We start from the raw sequence: 25,883 nt of genomic DNA, 5'->3' as shown, positions 1-25,883 counted from the left end.
GGGAATTAGGAGCAGTTTTTTTTTGCCATATGAAACCAAACACGTGGTTAGACGAAACAAATGTAAAATAGAGAGTTGGGGAAAAAAAGTGCGGCAAGGGCAAAAAATAGAATTGCTATAGCGAGAGAGCAAGAGAGAGAGAGAGAGAGAGAGAGAGAGAGAGAGAGAGAGAGAGAGAGAGAGCATTGTGATATATGCCATGAATGGGTAACCGAGGGGTTGATTCTGTCTTTCGGTGTGGTTCTGGTTTTGGCTTTAGGCCTCGGGCATATCAAGGGTATCGGATTGACGGCTTATCTTCAATCGCGTCCCTGAATTAGCGGTGCACCCGTACGGCTCATTGAGATTTAAATGAGCTCGAGTCCTCCCGCTGCGAGTCGAGACCTCTCGTTGAATGTCAAGGCTAAAGGGTCGTCTAAGATAACGATTTTATTTGTTGTTAGGCATTACATTGAGAAAGTTTCCAACACAAATTTTCACCCTCTTCATTGTAAAAAGGGTACAAAAAAAGTACATCATATAGCAAGCCTATAAAGGAAGTCTAAATCAAGTTTAATTCTATTTTCTAAAGCCACTTTTTTAAAAATATTAAATAAATGATAAATAAATAATTATATACAAATATAACCAAATGCAATAAAATAAAAAAATAAGGTTTTTCTAAGGATATCAAATTGAGACAAAAAACAAATCAAAAAGTTGCTTCGCAACATTTTTGATTCGTTTTTTATCTCAATTTGATATCATTAGAAAGACCGTGATTCTAAAATGGAAAAATGGGGGCGGAAACTTTAACTTTCATATGTAAAATTCTTAAAAATTTTTGAGAGAAAAGTCAAAGGCTATCAATATGCTCCAGTTATTAATAAATGCGCAGTCCTTTCTCTGTATCATAAATAATTACAATAAATGTATCCGGTGCTATGTCATCTAACTAAGGTAATTACAAACATTGCCAGTTGACATTTTACGTATCGTTTACCGTTTCCGAGATATATTCTGCGACATGATAGTAAAAACTGGATTAGTGGCAAAAACTTTTAAATATGTAGATGCAAATTTATTTTATTTCTATACGATGATTTCTTCTCATAAATCATATTTACGCATGTTGAGGAATAAATTTTTCATACGCTTCTATATAAGATTTTTTTATTTTCTCATTCATTTCTTTTTGTAAATCGTTTTAAAAATTACAGGCCAAAAAATTGGTTTTTATTATTGTTCTGTAATATTTCAGGTAATGTTGCATGTCAAAATATCGAAATTTTTAAATTTAACTAGTTTTCCTGTTAAATATATATTATGCGATTTACTAGATTCAAAAGTACTTTATGAATTTGAAGGGAAAACATATATTATTAATAATATTGAAAAGCTTACGCGCGTAATTAGTATCGTTTGTTAATAAACACACACAAACACACACGTGACTTGGTTCTGATTAAAATGTTAATCAGTGGTGCAGTAGTTTTTTTTTCTCCTCGATACCCTTTCAATAACTGAACGAGTTTTGTAGTTGAAAGAACTTTTCTGCAGGCCCCATACTCGTCTCCAGTTACCTCTTCGGATTAATTATGGGGTAGATCAAAAGAGCATGCGGCCTCAAAGCGAATAATATATAACGGGTGGTGTAACGTGAAAAATGTTTCCATATTTGGACCACCAGCACGTGCGCGTTCTGCGTTACTGATGACATGTACATTGTTAGCTTTCAATAACAGAAAATATAAACACTCCTTCTTTTAATTCTCCATCAATTTTTTTTATTTTTTATATTTTTGATATTCTTATCGTACGAGCGTTTTTATTGCAATCTAGCCTTTAAGTTCCTAGTAGTGAATTTATTAAATGTTTCCTATTAGCTCGTAATGTTACCGCACGGTAATTTACGAACCAATCGGAAGCATTCCCTTTGTTTCCCAACCCTGCTTTTTGTAGGGTTACCATAACCTCAAATTTTTTTTTGTTTTTACAAATTAATTGCAATTACTCCTATTTGAATCGTTTGAAATTGTAATTTTTTTATCAACATTCTTTTTAAAAATTCTGAAAAACTATTTTATTTATCTTATAGATTCATTTTTTTAAGAATGTATAATTTTATCTTGTTCGAGTTTTGAATAGGCAAAAATGCGTTAATTATCATAAATTACTGTACCGTTATAAGCGTATTTTAAAATTCAAAAGAAAATAATCCTATTAACGCTTTTTGTCAATTTTATGACATTGTGCATGTCATTCGTTAATTACATTGAAGCGGAAAAAATTAATATGTAAGATGTTTGAATTTTATATGACGAAACAGACAAGCACACAGACTTTTGATGTACAAATCAGTGTCCTTGACTTTTAGGTTATCGAGTCAGGTCAAGAAGGTCGCCTCGCGTCAACCAGGGAGGAACGAAAAATGATCGAGAAATACTTTATTTTCATACTATAAAACGCATTCGACCACAAATATTCCCTCACTCTCTATTTGTAACACGCAAATCTTGCATAATCGATTATACTCGGTACATTTACTCTAGTTTTTTTCCCGATTAAAGAAAACATGCAATTATGCATCTCAATTAGAGCAATGATTTTTTTTTTTGGTTTAATTTTACGGTTCTTTTTTTGTTTCCTCTCGACTAGAAATTAAAATAAAAAACACATGGTTCTTCACTCAGTAGTCAGTGTTTGTTAAACTAAAACTAAACATTTTTAAATTGTTTATAAAGGCTAAAAAAAATTTAAGCTCAAATATAAATAGTTTCAAGGTTTATTAAAACGGTCTATAGATAAGAAATTTTGAAAAAGATTAATTTTAAAAAAAGTTACTCTAATAGTCAAAAGTTAGAATTTACCATATTTACAGAATTGAGGATTTAAATATTATATTCCAGCAGGGAAATACAATATAATTTTTTTTTTCACTGAACAACGAAAAAGTGAATAATAGGAGGAAAAAATTTTTTAGTTTTGATACTAACGACTCGATTAAATAAAATTTCAAAGCACTGTCAACGTAAAAGTGTACGAACACATTTTAGTCTTCTTTGAAATTCCAAAAAAAAAAGAAAAAAAAAGTTACAAAAAAAACTAATGCAGAGTCGCTTTTTCGCTTTATTCCAATCCTTTCTAGGATTTCTATATAGTGTCCATTTTTTTTTCTTTATTTCTACCGCGGATTACGTTTGTATTTTTATTTCTCACGCCAACCATATTTTTGCGCACTGACTTTGTTTTTCGTTTGTTCCTTGAATTCGTTGAATTTTTATTCTCCCTTGGATTTAGAACATTTTTCATATAAAGGTATATATACGGGAAAAAATTGTTACGATAAAAGTTTTCTATAGGGTGTATAAAAATTTATTTACTATAGGCGCAACAATGGTAAATATTTAGACTTAAATTTTTAATTTTTTAGAATTAGTTTCTTTTGTTGATAAATTGATTCGAAGAAGAAGAATAAAAAGAAGAAGAGTTTTAGTCTAATGGTGCTTGCTTTGAAGCAGAATCAAGTCACGTTTATATATTTTTTCAAAAATGAAAATCAGAGATTTCCGTTCAAAACATATTAGAGATGAAGAAAGAGAGGGAGATGTAAAGAGAAGAAAGGAGAGTGATAAGAGGGGTGGGGCAAGTGCCTCAAGGCATATTTATGAATTCATACCGCAGATGCGCATAATGACGCTGATTCATGACATTTGATTAGAGCATTGTGACGCTACTCTCCCCATAGTCACCCCAACAGTAAACTGCGGTATTTTACGAAAGGAGGACAGTGGTGAACTGCCACAACCCTTGTAATAGTCTGTTACTTTTTATAGAGACACAACCCCCACAAGTCCAATTTTTGACTCGAGTCGGAACCCCCTTCCTTCTATTATACGTTCACTGGATGCAATAATTATTTCTTGATCCATACTATGTATACCATTTTTCTTCTCATATATTATTTGTTCTTTTTCAATATGGGGTCAAATATTAACCCTTGTAATTTAGTTTATCGAGAAATCTGAACCCCCTTTTCAGAAAAGTACCCTTTTTTTTACTAAAATTGGTAATTTGAAGACAATCGTTAATTAATTTTTTGTTTTAGATTTTTTATAGGTACAAAATAGCTAAATTAGAAAATTGTATATATATGTACCTAATTTATAATGTTAAGAAGTTTTTGGTTTATAAAATCTTGATGGTAAAATTATACACTAAATATTGAGAATGGATCTGAAATGTACATTACTCTGAAATACATTATATGAATTGGCAATTCTGTGGCCACTTAGTAGAAGGCCAATTCTCGCGTTGATTAGTAATATTGTGGCCTGATGAACCGAGGACCCAAGTTAGAGTAGAAGATGAGTCCTTAATTTCATTACGAACCCAGCAATGACTACCCCAACTATAACACATCACACAGCAAAGTAACATCTTCCTCGATACTATATTTAGAGCTATACGATGAGGGATAGGAATCACTGAATTAATAACAACTGCTTTCTCGCTCTTAGGAGACCCGCAGAATTGGCTAATAAATGAAAATTTCCAAGTTTGAGCGCAGAGTTTGTTAATTTATTCAGTAATGGTAATAATGACAATAGAGAGGCATGGATAATTTTTGTGTCTTATTTTTTGTGGTGGAACTGTGGAAAAGGAAAAATTGCAGAGTATAGCGAACTATGGGCAAAGGCAAAAATATAGTTTAAAACCTAAAAATTTATATTTTGACTATGGTTAAAAATCGGGGTCCAATGGACCACTACCCTATTCTAAAATTTACTTCTACAAAGTATAACATTTTTAAAAATTATTTTATTCATTTTGATTAGAAAAAATTAAATTATCAAGCAATGAGAGAATTAATAGAAAGTACTGATATTTAAATTTCCAAATTCGTAAATGTATATGTGAATTATAATTTCATCAAGGTTCAACTGATATCAGGGGCGTCGCTCTACGGGTATTCAATTTAAACGCTATGGGGTATCATTTGATGAATTATGACCAAGTTTATTATTGAACTAAACTATAACAATCACATTAACATCTAATAAATTTCACTTCACTTGTTTTTGAATCGATAAATTTTTTAGACACTAACTATTTTCAATATACACTATTCTTAAAATATCCTTAAAATTTTTTAAATGAAGAGAAAAAAAAGTTAAAATAACAGGATTAATAAGAAAAGAACAAAAATAACAAATAAGAGGAAACTCATTTTATTGTTACTGAAGAATTATAAATATTTAAAAAAGAAGAATTTACAAAAAGAAAAAATTCTAAGATTAGCGGTGTGCGTTTGTAGTTCACGAAAAGTAACAAATGAGGAATCATAAATACATTAGCGCCAATGCTGCAAAGAAGGAGTGTTCAATATTAATAAGCGCAGTCATTAGGAGGTATATGCTATAACCTATAATATGGTAACGGGTCAGAATTTTAGTCTCTCATTTTGCAAGAATATATTAGAGTATGTAAATCTTCAAACAATATTCTCTTTTGCTCATATTTTCGCCACATGTTTTACACACTTTTCCAACCTTTTTTTTTGCTTATCGAATCAATATCTTTAGTTCTCATAGGAAAATAAAATATTTCTTTCATGATTTTATCTATAGAAACGAACTAGGTTTGATGAGAAAAGTTTTTATATTAAATATTAAATTAAATTAAATATATTAAACGAAGAAAACGAGTAGAGTGAAATTCGGCGTTTTTGGTGTTAAGAGGGGGAAAGCAGGGTTGGGTAACTTGCTTCGAAAGATTTGCGAGGTAATGAAAAGAAATTCAATTGTTTCTATTATTGTTGATGAATTTAGGATATGTAATGGTAATATCACTAAGGAATTTGTACAAATGCGAGAAATTTCTAAGTCGATCATTAATTAGTGCCACGATGCGTTATAATTAGGCGTCGCACAATCAGATTGTTGAATGGGACGGATATCCATCTATTTACCCCTAACGATCCCCTTGGTGGTAATTCATTAACTCACTGCTACGTGGGTGCATAGATACGAAGAGGAGATTTCTTCGGGTACAAATGAATCGTCTCCACTCGATGCTAATGTGGCTTTTCGATTTCGATAAGCCGGCAATTGCGAATACAGAAAAGTTAACCTTTCAGGGACTCGCCTGTTTTTTTTCTCTCACTCCCATGTAGCAGACAATTTTTTCCCCATTTTCTCTCTTAAAATCTAGTTTCTCTATTTTTTTTTCTTAAATCTATTTTACTCTATTTTTATTCTTAAAAATTCTTTTTTCTATTTTTCTCTCTAAAAAATATGGACGTAATGAAAATTGTCTAAACATTGTTTACTAAATAATCCAGTAGTGTGAAATGTAAGTGTTGGATCACACAACAAAAAATAAGATTGGTAGGAAATTTTACGTGTCTTTAGTTAAACTACCTCAAGGATAAAATTTACGGCGTCATTCGGAACGACAACGTAGACTCGTGGACTATATTATCCGTGTGCGGTTACTGCGATACACTCATCTCACTATTGGAGACGCAAGCATGTCCTTAATTTACGACTCGAGCTTCAAGGATTTTAAAACCATTTCGTTATTCTGCGAAATACTTCACGCTTCATATTTACGGCGATGATAAAAGTCTTTTGCTTCCCTAATGTAAATATCGTTCAACATATTATTATATATTCTTCCTTAGAGATTTAAATCTTCTTCATATGATACTTCCCTTTTGACTCTATAATCCACATGACATCTTGTTAACAAGCAACTTACCGACTTAACATTGTGTATCACGCTTGAAAAGAAAAAATAACAAATTCTAGTCAAAATCTAGCAAACCATTGGCTCAGAACCTAAAAATCATTCCCAAAATCTAGCAAACCATGGCTAAAAGCCAAAAATAGTTTAGGACCAAAGAAAGTATGGCTATAGTCAAAATAAAGAAATTTTTTTAATTTAGGCTAGTTTTCCCATTGACCATAGTTTGCTAGATATTATTTGATTATTTATTAATAAATATTTTTATTTATTTTTTTTGTAAGTATATTATAACTATATTTATTCTAATACATATAATTATAGTATATTTTTTTCTGTTCTAATAATAGTGGTTAGTATTTCTACCCACTGAATGCAACATGTTGGATATTAAAAGTAAGTTTAAAAATTATAATCGTTAGACCGCAACTGGTAAGCGTGAGCGGAGATTTTTAAATTGTTTATTATTTATATTCCTTTCATGCATGAAACAACGAACGGTAGCTTCTTTCGTCTATTAAATACGAGCATTAAACTTATTTCTTTTTTTTTTTATTTCATGTCATTATTCATATACACAACGCACGCTGATTGCTGAGGTTAGTTAAATGCTAAGGAAACTAATCAACTTGACGCCACGACTTGAAACCGTGATCTTGCGCGCATGTAAGCTTTATCATTTTTTTCTGACTCATAAAAGCGATAGAACTCTAATAATATCGAGCTTTTTTTTTCGAAGCCACGTTTCTTAATCTTAGCTGCGATAATGTAAATTTTTCCTTTTGAAATTTTAATTTAAGTTTCAAATATATAAAGTACAAAATATTTTTATTATTTTTTTTTATTTAAAATATTTTTAAAAATATTTTAAGTAACGAACCTTTTAACAATAAACGATTTTGAAGGATGAGCTGAGTAAAAAAAAGTAGAATTTTTTTATGAACCTCATTGACTTTGCCCGCTAACCATTTTTAAATTAGGTTTTCACGTTCACAGACGTTCGATAGGTTAACAGTTTCTGTCCGTGTAATCGGACTAAATTGAATAAAGCGCATTTCGAATACTATAAAATGTTTTCAATTTTCTAGACCTAAATATGTATATATTTTGAAAATTTCGATATTATAATGCAAAAACGAAAGCAAAAACTAAAGTAAAAAAAAAACTTGTTTAATTGGAAGTAAGACTTGAAATGAAAATAAAACTAGTTAAGAGAGTTTATTAACTTCTAAGGCAATTGAAGTTATGAACCTAAAAGTTTATAAAACTAACTACTAATAGATATGTATATTAATTAAGGGAAACAATTACCTCTGGTATAATTAGAATTTATCTACTCTTATATACAAAATATGAATTCATTTTCTATACGTGTATATGCGCATTTCGTTACGTTCGGAAGTCATTCATATTCTGAAATATTAAAATACTGCCTATAATTTACGATCGTTTTTATAAATAACAAGCTTTAAACAACTTTTAATTAAAATTGTAAAAGAGGAACTAAAAAAAAAAAGTTTAACCATATCCTGCGAGAAAAGTATAGTTGTGCGCGGGGATTATATTGGAGATATTAACATAAAGAGAATTTACTCGTTTAGGTGATGATATAGATTGTAGAGACGGTATCACCTCAGCTTCCGGTTACTTACTATCATCGGAGTAATATTATCTTTACGATACTGAGTACTGCTCATTATAAAACGAGAGAAGATGAGATAGTTCTCTCTGAGTTATGGTATATGATAAACTGAACGACGACGACGAAGGCAACAAGGTTTTAGAAAAGCGCGCACAGTTGATTCCCTAAGGCGCTCGAAACTTGACATTGATAATGTGCTCGTCAACATTATTTTTTTTTTTTAGGGTAAAAGATTTGTTGTAAAAAGAAAATATCTTATCACTTGTTGGAAAAAAAATTAAGATAAAAATGTATGTAAATCTTACATATTATGTTGAAGGCTTCACACTAGACAAATAATTTCAAAAATATGTAGCAAAAAGTAGCATCCGATATTGAAAAAAGTAGTAAAAAGTATTTATTCAAAAATTCAATTTGACCCCTAAAAAATTCACAAAAATTTGATTATTTTTCTCCCTTTTCACTGCGATTAAGAAAATTTTAATTTTTTTTTCTCATCTCGATAACATCAATTTTAAATAATCTTTCCACAATTCAATATTATTTTCCAAGATTTTGATTTAAATTATTTAAAAATAATTTTTAGAAGTAAAAAAATAAATTTTTTTAAAAATTATTGTAAATATAAGTTTTAAAACTAAAATAATTTATACCAAAAAGTAAAAATGATCCCCAATTTTTGATTATTCACAGATGAGCGATTCTTTTAGGGTCGGTTTGCATAAATCGCGAGATTCCTTATTCAACTGACTCGTAGAAAAGTAAGTCAAGAATACAAAGGAATGATTTTTCTACATGTTGTATAAAATGCGCTCTGGTCGCACGGGTATTTCGCTGATAGATATTTATTCAAAACCCTCGGAATAATCGACAAATATCGATTTTGATATTTACAATAGACAGTAGACAATCAGAGCAGGTATGTATCGAATTTGAAAAATACGGTGCTTATTTGTATAATCGTGAACAAGATCCTATGACGAGATTTGCTTATATATATATATTTGGGGTGTCCTAGTCATCATTGGATCATTTCTAGTGGTAAGCAAACCCACCAAAAGTCTAGGAGCAATATAGTGTCTCGAATACAGCTGTCCTGTGTCCAGATGTCCGGTCTTCGGGTGGTAATATACTTTTGCACTGTGAGAAAACCAATCGCTCCGTCAGCTCGGATATTCGAGGACCCTATTACTTTCCTTTTTCCCCTTCTCCTTCCCTTTTACTTCTTCTTCTTCTTCTTTTACTATTTCCTCTTCTTCATTTCCTGATGTTTCCCTCTTCTTGTATATGTGCCCACTGGCGAATCTCCCGGGGTGATGTACATTAATTACATCGGAGGGGCTAGAGGACGTCACTCGTTCTGGATTATCCGAAATTTAATACAGGACCCTCTAAAGGCCACTGCGTGAGTTCACATATTATGAACATATAGGTATACCTGTTGCGGAATTGGCCGCATATGTTGAAGCTGACATTTTTAATGCCCGTATACGATACTCATTTCCAAGTGCATAAAAATTTTATTGTCACTTATTTCTCAACTCTTTGAATATAATAAACGAGTTTTTGTCTTGTTATTTTTAAAAACGAACCTCCTTGGGAAACTTTTAAAAAACTAAGAATCTATTCTATTCCCTAGACTTACTGACTTTATTCTTTTGTCAGGGCTCAAAATGATTGCAGAAATTTATAGTTTTAAGTAAAATGTTCTCTTATTTGAGTCGGATTGGTTATATTTTTGTCAGTAATTGGTCCGTACTCTTTCATTTTTACCTCGTGATGTCCGTATTTTTAATTATTTTCACTGGTTCAAGCTCTGTTTTTTGTGTATATGATTCTCCACGAAGTGGTAATAATGTTAAAATTTGTTTTCTAAATTTAGATTAGTAAAAATTTGAAATAATTTAAAAATGAGAGATTATAATTGTTTCATATATATGGTATATATTCCCAATGTTGAAGAGAATATAAAATTATTTCATAAAGTTTGGGATGAAGAAATCTGTTTTAGAGAGTATGGGGATGAGTATAGGGAGAGTACATGGAAGGTTATTTGGTATGGTTCGACGCTTTAAGAGGTGCCCTTCAGCCTGTGGTTCAGACAAGCCACCCACTTTGATCATTCCCCACGGTCTGACCGTTCGACTCGACTGACACTTGTCCACCCACATGAGCAGCAAGGCGCTCTTTTTACGCCCCTTCGCTACCTGCTGTAGCTCCTAGTATTATCATTATAAATTTAAGAAATTACAAGCTTTAACAAATTTTCTTCTCCTCACCAGCATACTAATTATAATCCTTCACTTTTTATTCTGCATTTAATCTCGAGACTTTTTTCGACTTATTTCAACGAAATGCGAATTTTTAAATTTAGCAGTATAGTTGGTTCATCTTAGTTTATTTACTTCTTGTTTAGTGTTAAATATAAAAAATCAAGTTCTAATAGAAAATCGTTTCTGTAAGTTAAAGTGTTCAATTATTAAGAGGTAAAAAATAAACGAATATATTTGCATACATATATTGTTTGTATGGAGGTATATTATTAGTCGTCGTTTAGTATAAACATTTGTGCACTTCTAATAAAAGAGACTCACATCGCTTGGCCTACTACACAGGGAAAAACACACGTGAAATGGTAAAAGTCAAAGGAAAATTTATTACCCTTAGGGGAATTTATAGCAGCGGGTCACTTTCTTATGACTTGCAGTAATTCGAAAGACGAGGTACGTCGCGACGGCACTTTTTCTTCGGCATAAAGTCGACATTAATGAGATACGTCACAACAGATGGTTTTTGAAAAATATTACGGAATGATTTAAAAGTGAATTTACCGTCGACTTGTTTCGCCTTCGCACGAAAAGAAGATTCAAAAGTGAGAAAAGAAAAAAAAAAGAAAGAAGAGTCCACAACTGGTCCTCTTATTAATATTATTTCCTGCGGTTTGCATATATGTGTCTTCTAACCAGTTTCTCTTTCTGGATATATACTGTTCAATTTTCACAGAGAAGGTCCCATCGGGGAAATCGAGAATATTGTGTGTCCCGTGGACAGAAAACTAGTTCTCCTTAGACCTCAGCGCGGGACGTCCTGTGGGAGCTTGAAGATGTCCTGGGATAGAAAACTTGATTTGGTGAATTTTGATTATTAAGAAGGAAGAAAAAAACCCGATCATGCAATACAACTATTGCAGAAGAACGTGTGTAACGTGTTTCGCGTTACGGGTCGTTTAAGAAGTCCCAGGACCCCGTTAAGGGCATGGCTAAGGTCACAAACGGTCAGTTCTTTTCAAGCAGTTTGTCGTCTTCGGTTAAGCGCGTACGTCACGGGCGTCTGTCCATTCCTCTTATTCTCTCCTTCTTATTCCGAGAAAAATTCATTGTAAACTGAAACCGCTATCTTTGAATTGAACCTTTTCATGATCAAAAATTCGTGCTTTGCAAATTTATCGCTTTATACCAAAATGTCGAACAAATTTTTACCTTCTTTCTTGAAATTTATCCACAATTCTACAATTTTTCTTTTTCTTCTTCTTCTTTTGCTTCTTAAGCAAAATTAGATAACAAATAGAGTTAAATTCGAGTGAGGACCACGACATTTGTAATATAATTATTGTCACATGGAAAATAAAATGATTAATATTTCGCTTTTAGTTGAAAATATAAAAGATATCGAAACGTGTGTTGCGCGAGAACTTTGATATCAAACTTTAAGAAACTATATATGTGTGTCAACAAGAAGTTTTGATTGTCGTTGACGCGTTGATAATATGCGTGAATTCATTATTATTCACTGATAAATAATTAATGATCATCATCCACAAAAATTTATTGATAAATGACTTTTTTATGCACACTGTCATTATATAATCATTGTAGAATATACAATATATTCTCGAAAACAATATTACCACTCTAGAAAGATTTCGTTTATTTTTTTATATTGGTAATTCTACACAAAATGTGGTAAATTTTTATTAAAAAAGAAATCAAAACCCATTTGTATTTCTATTTTTGTACTTTATACAGATTCATTCAAATTAAAATACTGAAAATAAAAATTAAAAAAGAATTCAAACTTAAATTTTTTGAATATAGAATACTTGAATTAAAAAAAATAGGAGTAAATAAACATTTAGGGAAAAGTTTTAAAAAAAAACTATTTTTACAGAAAAGTATATATTTTCATGAGGAAAAAAAAGATATTCGTCAAATTGACCCCTTAATTTGATTCCTTTCTAAAAATAAATAATAGAACTAAAATTGTGCCTAATGTTGCGGTAGTGAGGATGAATAGGGTGCGAGTGTTTGAGAACATATAAAATAAAAGTAACAAACTTTTGACTGATTCGTGGGAGTGTATTGCTTTCTCTTTAATAGTGTGATACACTTTTTCATTCATGTCCTTCTTTTTTCTCCCCCAAAACTTTATATTATATATATTTTGTCCACTGGAGGACCAAACAAATAAGTGGTCCCTGTCTTTTCTCTCTGTGGTCCAAAGAGCTATTTGTGATCTCTTCAATGGATGACCTCTGAAAAGAATGGAACTCGGTGTTTATTTGCTGCTTGTTCCGGTGTCACAACACACCCACTACAAAACTCTGCAGGGCGTCAAAACTACTTACCCTCTTGCTCTCTACATCCACAACCGCGGTACTGGCTTCCCTCTAAATGCATGAAATGAAACCCCGTCCGAAAGGAACACGAAATTTTTTCTTTAAGAATAAAACAACAATTTTGATTCGTTTTTTTTATATCCTTATAAAAACTGTAATGTTTTTATTAAAAACACATTTGATGAACTCAAGTTTGAAATTAAGGAAAGAAAAAGCGGAAGTGATCAAGTAACGATAGAGAAAAAAATTTCTAAAATTAAATATCTGTTGGAGGACGCAAAAAATTAGGTTTTTTAAAAATCTTACCTAAAAGCTCTAGAGTGGGGATAAGTATTTAACAATATTTTTTTTGTCATATAGTTTTTCTTTCGACTATATAATAAGAAACAAAATCAAAGCACAATGATCCCAAATAGAGTCATTTAATTAATAAATCGAATTGAATTGAAAAGGGAACTGTGCGGAATTTTATATTTTCCGTCGGGAGACGATTTACAGGCTAAAAGTTGACAGTTTATGGGAATTTCGACTGGTCCGGCTGCGTAAACTTTAGGGATACTTGAGGGGTAGATAGCCCTTGGCTATACTTCCGATTCTTATACATATATGTATACACACATACACAAACTAAAAATGTGAAATATACAGGAAAGACAAAGTAGAGAGTGGTACCAACCCCTCTTGGACACGGTTCATAAACGTTTTAAAGGAAAAATAATTTTTTTTTTCTTTTTGATGAAAAAATCTGAATTTCAGCCCTGATCGCATATTATAAAGATGAACGGGGACAGGGAGAGAAGTGCAAGCACACTTGCACGGTTATAAATAATATAAGATACCGCGAACGACCTCACGGTGGTCCCTTCGACCGCATGTGGTCGGGACACATAACAAGATTCATTCGTTCGTGCATTATATCGGCATTTGCACATGTGGGAAAAACGTTTCTTTCGAGTATTATTATTATTACTGTTATTATTATTTTATTATTCTTATAAGCAACCGGCTATTGGACATTGTCCACTTCCGACAGATGTTTCATATTATACAGGTTTATGATTGTCGCATGGTGCCTCATCACTGGTTTTTGATTTCACCTCGCGCACTCTTTGCCAAAGCAGGTTGTCACTTTGTTCTGTGGAAACAGAAATTTTAAGTAAAAATACATTTTGTCAATATTTTAATTCTTATTTCTTTAGTTTTTCCTTACTTGACTTGAAAAACCGTATTTCACTTCTAATTTCTTCAACACAAAATTCGAAATAAGGTCAGTAATAACAACACATTACTAGCCTTTGTCAGCATTTGTAAAGCCATTTAGTACACTCAACAATAAGCAAAAAAAAACTTGAAAGAAAATGGATGAACTTTGCCTCCTGAAATTGAAACTATAATACAAATATACTTGTGTATTCATATTCTATATGGATTATAATTGTGTATTTTATATATAAATGGTACATGTGCGTAATTTCCTTGCAAAAAATGTGTCATATAGGTGAAAGATGCGCCCAGTATATAAAAGAAGATGGAATTTTCTAATGTCAATAATTTTCTCCTTATTTAAATGAAACAAAATCTTGTCGCAACCACCAATTATTGTTGAACAATAAACACAAGACAATAATTTACTCGTAAGGAAGAACCATAATACTCTTGAGAATATATAGCTCATGTATAAATAGCATATAAAAAATAAACCAGAAACTAAAATAAATTTTTCAAAAAATCGAAGGTAAAATTTTAAAAAAAGGTTTTAATTTTTGAATCAGAAACTTCTTTTGAAAACAAATGTTCGGAAAAAGGTAAAGAAGGAAAAATTACAGGTTACATAACTATATAGTTAAATATGAAAAAGAAAAGATCTTTTGACTTATTCTAACACATCGTAAACTATCATTATTTTATCATTAAACGTCGTTTTCGTAAGAATCGAAAAATTCGCGATGACAATTTCAAGTCAGCAATGATGATTCGATTATATAAGTTACATATCCTCTTTTTATAGAAAACCTTCTATTAAAATCTCATTACTTTTGTCAATTCCTCAAAGAATAATAACTATCAAAATCTTGAGATGACAAGTGCGTTAAATATATTCATCGATAATCATCAAACTTTTAATGAAAATTGCGTCGCGCGTCATTATATGTAAAAGAGGAATTTTCATTATAAATAAATGCACATATATAATAATATACAAAAGATTTCTCTCTCTGATTTTCAAATCAGATTTTGGATAAAATGAAAATGATTTTAACCGAGTATTTTATTGACAATTTTTTTTCTCTTTTTATTTTCCATTTTTGTGAGTTTGAAATTGATTTTCACGATCTATAAGCAGATATATATCGGCATCAAAGTAACCGTCGTCAAGTGACAACTGATCGTTTCCTGCTATAAATATTCAACGCGTGTCACCTAAAGGTCAACGTCGGCTTCCTCGATGGCCGAACGATTCCCCGCGTGTTTGTGCGTACGTGCATATGTTAATCTTTCACAATAGAACTTCTACAATGGCCTTTGTCCGTTGCACGGCTAAAGAAATGATCGACCGACTCCTGATCAACTCAGAGGGGTTCCAAATATGGAAAAAAAAGAGGGGTACAAGTGCGAATATTATATACATTATTCGCCTTTGAGGAAAAAACAATTTTTTTTACCTAGATATATTATGTAAAAATAGATTTTGTATTTTGGATAATGGGAATCAAAATATCTGTTTCTTTTTGTTAACCCTTAAAGCGTACACTTCCAAGTTCTTTTTTAAATAAATATTCAATCATTATTATTTTTACATAGCAAGTAAGATTTTTTAAAAAATTCAAATTTAAACCTTTTGAAATTCAATAACTTTGAAGTTTGAAAATAGTTTTAAAATGTTAAAAAAAAAATAGCGAAACATTATATTGAATTGTGTTACATGCACATTAGGATATCTATATGCAAGAACAAGTGTACATATCCGCTTTTTGATGAGTTTGCGTTATTTCAGACCCCATCCTTGTTCAACAAGTTTTCTCCAATTCTCTCTTCTCTCGCCTAGAGTCATCTTCAACGTCTTTTGAGAAGCTCAAGTCACTGACGGACGGCACAGTAAGGTATATCCCGGTATGGCATATGCCATATGGCTAATGGCTTCCGCGTTGCTAACCACCATTGATAGCACCCAGCGAAACCCGTGCCGGCAATGTGGTGTCAGGGATCGCATTCGTGCCCCTCATTACTGTAAGTTGTCCATGATTTGACAATTTTAAGTTAACTCTTATGACTTACATCCATAAGGTATCAAACTCTTCTCTTTTGGGTCATTTTAGAAAAAATTTACCGCGATAACAGAAAAAGAAAGGCAAGAAAGAAAGATAGGAAGAAAGAAAGCTAGAAAGATACAAAGAAAGAAAGAAAGAAAGAAAGAAAGAAAGAAAGAAAGAAAGGAAAAAAGATAGGAAGAAAGATAGAAAAAAGGTGGTGAATTCAGGGCACTTTGCATCAGTGAACTCTTAATTCGTTTTGAGTTCGCGATTCTGATAAAGCAGTGGATTAGTATATACATGATGAGCGGGGGAAATCTTGGCGACTTTCATTAGCCCACATTAGGCGGCGTACTCACCGCAAAGGCGTTAATCTGGCAGAATTAATCTGACTCAGTTGGATGCTTTCCCTCAATATGCTGGCTATGTTGTCATCAACTATATACTACGAGAACTCTCCCCTATTACATATATACCCTTCTTCTTCACGGTGGTACTCTCTTCCCCTTGTATTCTGCCTCCCATTTTCACCCATTCCCTCATCTCTCACTCCCACGGAAATTTTCCATTCTCTTCTAACGCCGCGCTCGTTTGTACCGAGGCTTCCAAGTGAGTTTACCCGATCTCGCTTGGTCGCATCACGATCATGTCAGCCACTTCAGACTCACATCCTCCAGGATCATATAGCAAGATTCCATTCTATCAAACCGCCCTCCTCTTGGCACCGGTTACGGTTGCCACGGAGATGAGCCTTGTCACTTAACCATCCAAATCCTCATTCACAATTGAACCAGGAGCCGGAAAATCCATTATTAAAATTATATCAATTTTTTCATTTATGGGTTCGAGCAAAATTTACCCTATTTTCAGTGTTGATAATAACACTACCGGTTTAAAATTTGATGCAGACACTTTTCACATCGAGTTCAGTGTTAAAACAACACTCGCTTTTCTCTGTGTAAGATGTATAGACAACACAGTAAATCGTGAGGTGTTAAAATAACACCAGAATGAATTAAAATAATCTGCAACAGTTTAATCCCTCTTGGATTAAATTAACACCAAAAAGAATTAAAATAATCCATTTTGGTGTTATTTTTTTTATTCCTAATAAAAAATTCCTATTTAAGGCTAAATTAGCATAAATTGTTTAAAAAAAACTTCTCTTTAGATAAAAAAAAAACAAAAATATATTTTTTCCCAAAGGCAACGTAATTCATATACCGACTATTAATTGAATATAAAGAATTCGATCACCAATCATACAGACATCGTTAAAAAAAAAGTTTCCAAGTAAACTTTTACGACAGTTCCATATAGAAGTTGAGATTTTCCATTTGTAGGGTGCGGTGTCTTGTTTCTCATTTTTTTCAGCTCCCTTCGAAAACACATTAAATGACGTTACGGTTCGTGGATTTTTAACGCATTTATGGGCGTTCGAGAGTTATTTATAACGTGGAGCTATTGCTCTTTCGATTTGGTATACAAGTGCTCTCTAAAAATCATTTAGAACCTAGGGACTTTCGTTGACCGATGAATATCACATAGAAAAATTAACTGCAAAATTTCCTTGTTTGCACAAATCGATATTCTTTGAAAATTCAAATTCTTTCTTTTGAAGGCTCGAAAAGAAGACAAAAATCAATTTTTGAATTCGTCGCCTCATGATTGTATAAGAAAACATAAGCCAAAAACGATAGGAGTAACAAGAATAATTCAATCGTGTCGCATTCCGTTGAATAAGACTGTGATTGCCATCGAGAGAATAACGTATAATTTATTCAAAAAGGGACTCGTATAAAGGTATTCCTTACGATTTCTTGAATTGATATTCCTCTCATTCCTTGAGAGAAAGAGAGACCAATTCAATCTCGTATTGTTTTATAAATTTCTCCTACTTCCGGAAATGGATTCTTCAATTCTCTTATTATATACATATAAAATCACCTTCTATACACGAAACAAATATTAATTTCCTGAAAAAGCTCGCCTTTTGATAATTTAATTAAAAAGTGAAGATAATTTTTGGTTTAATTCTATTAGTATGAACGTCTATTTTAATAGCGCAATTTGAAAATTTATTTGAATTGGAATAATGTCAGCAGTATATTTAGTGAAATAGTATGAACGCGTCTTTACAATTTCAAGTATCACGACAAAGACGATAGTTTCTTTCTTCTCGGAATGTATTATACCGGGGTTCTTTTGTTATAATGGCCAATAAAATGAAAGTATAATCGATTTCTCGCCAATCGAACAAGTCTCTGTTAGAGTCAATTTGCCTCCGTAAGTGGTTAACATCCCACTAACACTTGATCGTTATAGTAGCATTTACATCGTGCTGCCTAAGACTTCTTATCCCCCGATTTATGCGTGGGTTGGCGAGTGTATAACCGCAACGAACCTGTCTCCGGACATTATGATATGCCCACGCGTTTTATATTCACAGGTGGCTTCACTGTTTTCTTCAAATACACCAACTAATCAGTATATCGTGCTATTGAAAAAATTTTTTTATCATTAAATTACTGTCTTCTATTTAAATTTAAATTTCTCTCGAGTAATTCAATTATTTCTTTGCAGGGATGCCACAGGTCAGGAAATTCAGGGAAAAGTCATGGGTTTAAAATATTTTTCGTATTTAATTTTTCTAAATATTATATTATTAAATTAATGCTAATAACTCGGATGTTAAAAGGTCCATATATAGGTGACACATGAGAGACAAAGTTTTGAGACACATTAGTAGAAGTATTGTATATACTAAATAAAGTGAAGATGAAACGTGAAAGTTGGAACGATAAAACATGTAACGATACCCAGCAGCAGTAGGTATACTTGACGGAGGATAAAATAAACTTTAATGTTCTATCATTAATCTGTGTCCCAATTAATTAACTTCGCTTTTTGCGGTGCTTTCCTAATTAGGTGTGTTGGACAGAATCGCGCTCCGGTGTCGAAATTTTGCACCGTCGTCGCGACATCTCACCAATTTGTAAACGCGAAACTGCTGGAAAACAGGGATCTGGAATTAATAGCAGTATGGTTTCACCAAGGCTGCTCCCTTCGCGACGACAACGACGACGTGCTTTGCATCGACTTTCAAGATCGCCAATTAAACAGTGTCATTGTTAATGATATCCAGCGCCTTATAGTTATTTTCGATTTCTTATTCAAAATTTAAAAAAAAAGTCTGCTAGAGAATCATATTTGAATCATATATTTAAAATTAGAACACCTAAATGGGATATCCGATCATTTTTACCGAATAAAAATCCAAAGTATTATATGAATTTGCAAATTCTATTTTTTTTTGTATAATTCACTTAAATCGTTCTAAATGGTATAAATTCCGATTCTAAAACTCATGGCGCGGCAAAAGCGTAGAGAATACCTCAACTTTATATATGATATAAATAATCGGTGTAATTAAATTGATAGTGCTGAACATTTTGAACCAAATGATCATTGCTTAGCAAATGTGCGATGCTGAAAAGACACACAATTATGACTCAACATTCCTTCATATTCCCATAGCGCGCTGTTGGTGCGTTGACTTTTTTATGCGGCCTGATGCATAATAGTATAAAGAGAGGGCCCTTCTGGTACGTTGCATCGTGCACGCATAAGACAAAGTGTTAAGAGCCAAGGGAGAGACTCGGGTACAAAAAGGTGCTATTAATTATGACAGGTTGATGTACGAGCCATGCACAGACCCAGTGAATGAATTCGATCCTCTATATAAGAGAATAAACCGGCCAAGAGAGGTTTTGGACGATTGTGTCCTTTTAGGCCCCCCTTCTTCTCCTTAATGTTCTCGTTAACTCCAAATCTCCTCATAAAAAAAATCAAGTGGCAACTTTCTAATGTATACCGAAAGGTTCATGTATTTTTATATTTGTTATTATATTTCTTATTGCTACTGCAGCAAAACCCAAGCTAGAGACACTATAACGTCTCAACCCTGGCAAAACCATGGCAACAGTATAGTTATATCAGGGCACGAACCAGTGAAAGTATTTAAAAATACGGACTTTACGGACCAAAAATGAAAAATTACGGACCAATTACTGACAAAACTATAACCAGTCCGAATTTTTTATTTTGGCATATAAACTGATTTTTATCTATATTTAATAGTACAATTAGGTATATTAGGTATAATTAGGTATATGGTTTATTATTTTTATTTCTCGAATTTTTAATTATTTGTTCTTATGCTATCAATGTAAGTTTGAAAACAATTTCTCGTGAACAGATTTTCTCCGTGTACATTGTCCATGATCTGATAATCGGTGGACTTTCTTTTGTTTTCGAGAGGATGTGGATTTATGGTAATCCAGTCGATGCGTTTTATCGACAATGGCACGACTGTACCGCAAAGTATTAAAAGCCTTCTCTGTCAACCCTTTCTTCGAGCCCTCAACTCCCCGAGGGATGCACCCTATCATCGGTACATTCTCTTTCTCCCTCTCTCTCTCTCTCTATGTTTCTCTCGTGGTCCCACTCCCCAGGGGGAGACAATGATGATCCCCCTCTCCACCTCATCTTGCTTTCGGATCTCAATCGCTCGCAAAAAATCTCATTTATCTATTGTATTCCGCGTTTGTCGGGTGAGGGAGAAGGATAAAATGGAGAGAGAAAGAGAGAACGGAAGCAAGGATTCTTCATCTGGGCGCTTGGCTCGTGCAGGTTTTATGCACTACGTTGATGTTGTAAGACGTGTTTATTAAGAGTTTTTTCCGTGCCATTCTATTCTGTTTTGGATCAAAGGTCGAGGGATGATTTCACACCGCGCGAAAAGGGTCCACACACAGGTCCTGGCGCAAGATGACTTGCATATTCCGAGAGAGTAAAAAAGAAAGGGGGATGTCCTCGTTAGAAATAATGGAGATTTTCTTATTTGCTCACCTGCGATGCGACTTTTTTTTTTATCCTCAGTGACAAACTTTGCACCTTTTAGGTTTAATGATGTATTCTTTGTATGTACTTTTCATTCCTTAACTCTTAATTAAAGAACCGAAAGTGTCCATATATTATTTACCTATTTCTTATTTCTTCACTTAGGTACAGTGAAGAAATAACAATATTGCAAAATAATTAAATTCTAAGATTCAAATATTAATTCCAGTTATCTAATTATAAGATGGATTGAAAATTTTGCCAATATTATACATAAAATGTTGAAATGAACTTATGAGAAATTTATATCAAAAACAAAAAAAAAAGAAACTTGAATGTGTGTAGGTGGATGGAGCGCGTGAATAAATCGTAATAGAACGTTTAAAAGAGAGGCAAAGTGATGCAAAAGAAAGAGCTTTCGAAACACATGGGGTACAAGACTGGAAACCACTCGCTCATTCACTTGCGCGACACAGTCGGTTGAAAGTTGCAGGGATGCGAATGAATGGATTAAGGGATGATCCTCTGCAATACGGAAGGGCGCTTCAACCAGTGGCGCTAACCGGATTGACGATTAACGCGTGTGGGTGGTTAGTCTATATATGAATATATATACAGCATTCCCAATGGTGCAAGAAAATCTCTCCACAATGTCGATGGCTTCTAATTCAATTGCAAGTCCAAAAGCAGAAGGATCAAACTTTTTAAAACCGCATTAATTCTTTCCCTCAACACGTTTAAACATTTTTTAAAAAATTCCAGGAGAAATATTTACATTAGATGCAGATTTAAGCATTAAAACGTGTGCATACTTTCCATATCATCCTCATACATACATGCGGGTGTTTGACACCCAAATTTTTTTTAAATTTTAGAAAGAAATTTAAAAAATTTGTTTTCTTTTGAAAATTTTGAAGCATGAAAGTATCTTAACTTAAATATTATTTATAACTATCGCAGGCTTCACACTCAATAATTAATTTTAAAAAAGCATCAAAATAAAGAAAAAAGTATAGCTTTTAGTGTCATAAATCTAAAAAAGTATCTGAATAGTAGGAAATTGTAAAAAAAAGTAGTTTTAGTAGATGAATGCGAAGCCTATTATCGTAATTTCATAAAATTATCGTAATACTTGTCCCTAAAATTTTGACTGTAATCTCTGTAGTTATAGCACTTTTAGGAAAAGATATAGTACAACATTCGAGTGTCCATGTTCACTCAGGGTACATTTTTATACCCAAAATTGTTTGTAAAGAATAAATTTTTGAAGTTTTTTTTGTACTATAGGACTTGTTTCTTGAGATTTGGGTTTAGAAGTATCAGTTACACGGGGCTTGGGTTTAGAAGAAAGGGCCTCAACGGGGTTTTGTTTCTCACGCAGGACAAGGGGCTCCGCTCACCATTGTTTGCACATAGGATGAAGTAATTACCTTTCAGGGCATCACCACACCACCATTAGTCCCCTTTTTACCGACCTTATATATACCTTCGCGTGTGTTTTGATTTATGAGTCGCGACGCTATCAACGGCTATGCCCCAAGTCCTCTAAAAAACATCTTTAAAAAAATTTCACTATTCTTTCAACGATTTTCTTCTTAAATATATAGCATAAATTCTAAACATAAGCTAGGAGGAATATGTGAATCTTTCTTATATTGATTTTTACATTCTCATCATATAAGAAGGTTGATACCTTCTTTTTTTTGTCCAAAACCTTGTTTTGGTCGATAATTGACATTTGCTCATTTTGTTTTGTTTCAGGTTGTGCAAAAGGGAGAAAAATGAAGAGAAAATATTCGAGATGAAGGCGAAAGGAAAATGGTGATTAAATAAGGTATATTTAAATAATTAAGTTTCGAATTATCGAATTTTTGAAAAATAAGCAAAGATGTGAATAAGGAAACGGTATATTGAAACTTTTGAAATGAAATTGTCTAGGCGATAACTGTTGGAGGGTCTCGGTCAGCCGAGGTATCTATTCACGTGGCGATCCGGCCTTTCACAGATATCAGGTTGCCCATTAGTTCAGAGGAGAGGCTGTCCAGTAATTACAGCTTAATTAATCCTCCCGGCCTCTTGCCTGGCCGACTGATTACAGCAGCCCTCCAAAAGCATACCACGGGGGTATCAACGTCGCGAAGTACTATACCCAACCTCTATATATATATATATATCTTCCTTCTATAACGAAAATTTCCCCGGTTTCAATGCTAACCGCGTTCTTGATACCAATATATATACCTATATATATTACTGGATAGTTTTGAATGCAAACCACCCATTCGTATGGATAGCATCTGTGACACGATTAGCCTTACAACGCCAACGTCGAGTTCTTATTATCAATGTAATATCATCTCCTTTGTAAGAATACGTTTCAAATTTAATAATAATCGAATTCCATACGGAATTTCCGTAGAATCGTTTCACGTGGGGAAGGTACTAAGAACTTTTTTTTAAATTTATTTCCGATTCAGGAAAAATTTGTATCTTGAAAAACGACGCTGATGGTATTGATAATTTTTTTTTAAACAATTTTTGGAGTCGATTATCAAATTTGGATTTTTTTAAATACAATTTGGAGCTTTTTTTATTAAAGGAGAACTTTTTCCGAAACACGGAGGTACTCAGGACTTTTTCTAGAATTTTTTTTCGATTCAGAAAAAATGTGTGTCTTGAAAAACGACGCTGATCTTAACAATTTTTGGAGGTGATTATCAAATTTGCTCTTTCAATTCTTTTGAAAAATGCGCGTATTTTAATTAAGGAGGTTCTATCGATAATTGATTTAATGAACAGATTTTGATAAAACTTGATGAGCAAGTAGATAAAGTTAATATGAAGGCGTAGTTAAATTTTTGTGACCTCTAGGTACCTATATGAAAAAAGTTATAAACATTTTTGATTTTCAACATTTAACATTGAGTCTTATGGGAATTGAGTATAGTTTGTCATATATATTTACAAACTGCAAAGTATTAAATGAACAGATATTGATCTAAATTTTTTAAATACTAAACCGATATGCAATAATTACATATCTGTTAAAACAATTGTCAATAGGTACCTGTGAGATTTACAATAAATCAATTTGTAAACAAAATTTACGTTTCATCTGAAAATATAAACAACATTTATAACGTTTGGCAACGTTGCATGCACTATACACATTAAATTTGAGCGCGAAATTTAAATGATAATTTTTATCAGCTGGTTAGAAATAATTCGGCGTTGCCAAACGTTTGACGTTACCAAGTGAGTCAAAACATTAAATATTTCTCACTGTTTTGACTATAGCTGCGTCAAGCGATAGAACCTCCTTAAGTTTTGCAAATAAATTGCAACAAAGCTTATTTAAGATTAGATTTTTAATTTTAACTAATTAGACTCTAATCATAATAAAAATGTTAAAATAATATTGAAATAAAAAATTTTACAGAATTTTCATATGGAATCTCCATGGAATTTCAAGGGGGTAGTTCCATGGAATTTCTCGATGTGGGTATAAATTATGATTTAAATCAAATTTTTTTATTATAAAATAGCTTTTCTAATGAATTAACTTTTTATTTCTTGTTCTTGCTGATATTTTTTTAATATGGAAACCCTTGAGTAACAAGTTTCAAGCGAATCTAATGAGTTTTCAGAAAAATTGTCCGCCATATTGGATCCGTCATTTTGAATTTTGAAAATTGGTGTCAGCGCATATATGTACTAGAATATAAATAAAATTAAAAGTTCGCGCACAGGAAATTCTTTAATCTTATTGTAGACTTCTACAATAAAGTAAAGGTTAGAATCGATAGAGTGTTATTTAAGTAAATATGGTAGAGAGAAAGAGAGAGAGAGAGAGAGAGAAGTGTTTTACTGAGAGAAGGGGTATAAAAAGTGATAGTCCTTTCCCCTCAATTGACGCGAGTACGCGCTAATGTTAGCGTGACATATGGCCACTGCTGATTGCACCGCGGTTTCACTTTCGAACCACCCTCTGAATTCATCCCACTCTCCCGCCTCTTGTACAGAATTAACCGCACGACCCGTGTGTGTGGTATTTTCCCCATTTGAATTAGTGCACGTCCGGTCGATGCAACCTTGCAGAATAGGCCAAGCTAGACCAAGCAATGTCGACTATGTGTATAGTATATGGCATATTATATATATATAGTGATGCTTTCAGCAAGAAATGGGGGTGCTCTAAATCCATTGCCGAAGAGCGGGGTAAGGGTACGCACGCACATTCACGGCCAAAGAAGAAGGTATGAGGCAACCCTCACCAGCCAACGTTGGTGCCCCACGGGGACCTCTATTGTCCGGAATACACTGATTAAAAACCCATTCCACCGACTTATAGTCCTGCTCGATTCTAATACGAATTTTGTGCCATCATACATGCCCCCTCGTTATTTCTCCTATTCGAATAACTTTTCAAACACGAGGTTAAGAAATCATATATTCTTTTTTCTTAAATAAATATTTAAGAATTTCTATTAATCTAAGTCTGAAGTTAAGTCTAAGCCACAAAGAAGCACTGCCAAGTATAGAGAGAAAATTTTGTTTCCCCCCACTTTCCACGTTGTGATTGGTGTCCACATGAAGAGTGGGAGAAAGCGGTCTTTTGCTATACTAGCTTCAAAGTTACAAAAATGTTCGCATGTATACATTTTTTCAAAAGGCAGAATTTTAAATTTTAACAATTTAAAAAATAAAGAAGACTATAGAATGTTATTAATTTCAAATTAGGCCGATC

The 25,883-nt window shown here is 32.8% G+C and overlaps 1 protein-coding gene across 1 annotated transcript in view; it reads left to right on the top strand.

The window, feature by feature from the left end:
* LOC122500546 (steroid receptor seven-up, isoforms B/C) overlaps positions 1-25,883 on the top strand; it is a 171,647-nt gene that overhangs the window by 22,384 nt on the left and 123,380 nt on the right. Inside the window, exon 3 of the mRNA XM_043609517.1 lies at positions 22,898-22,970. The gene's annotated coding sequence lies outside the window, so the exon portion shown is untranslated. The remainder of the gene's footprint in view (positions 1-22,897; positions 22,971-25,883) is intronic.

This window comes from Leptopilina heterotoma, unplaced genomic scaffold (genome assembly GCF_015476425.1).
Source record: "Leptopilina heterotoma isolate Lh14 unplaced genomic scaffold, ASM1547642v1 Lhet_188, whole genome shotgun sequence".
Classification (NCBI taxonomy): domain Eukaryota; kingdom Metazoa; phylum Arthropoda; class Insecta; order Hymenoptera; family Figitidae; genus Leptopilina; species Leptopilina heterotoma.
The sequence above is the reverse complement of the archived record's forward strand: the minus strand, read 5'-3'. Positions and strand labels throughout refer to the sequence as shown.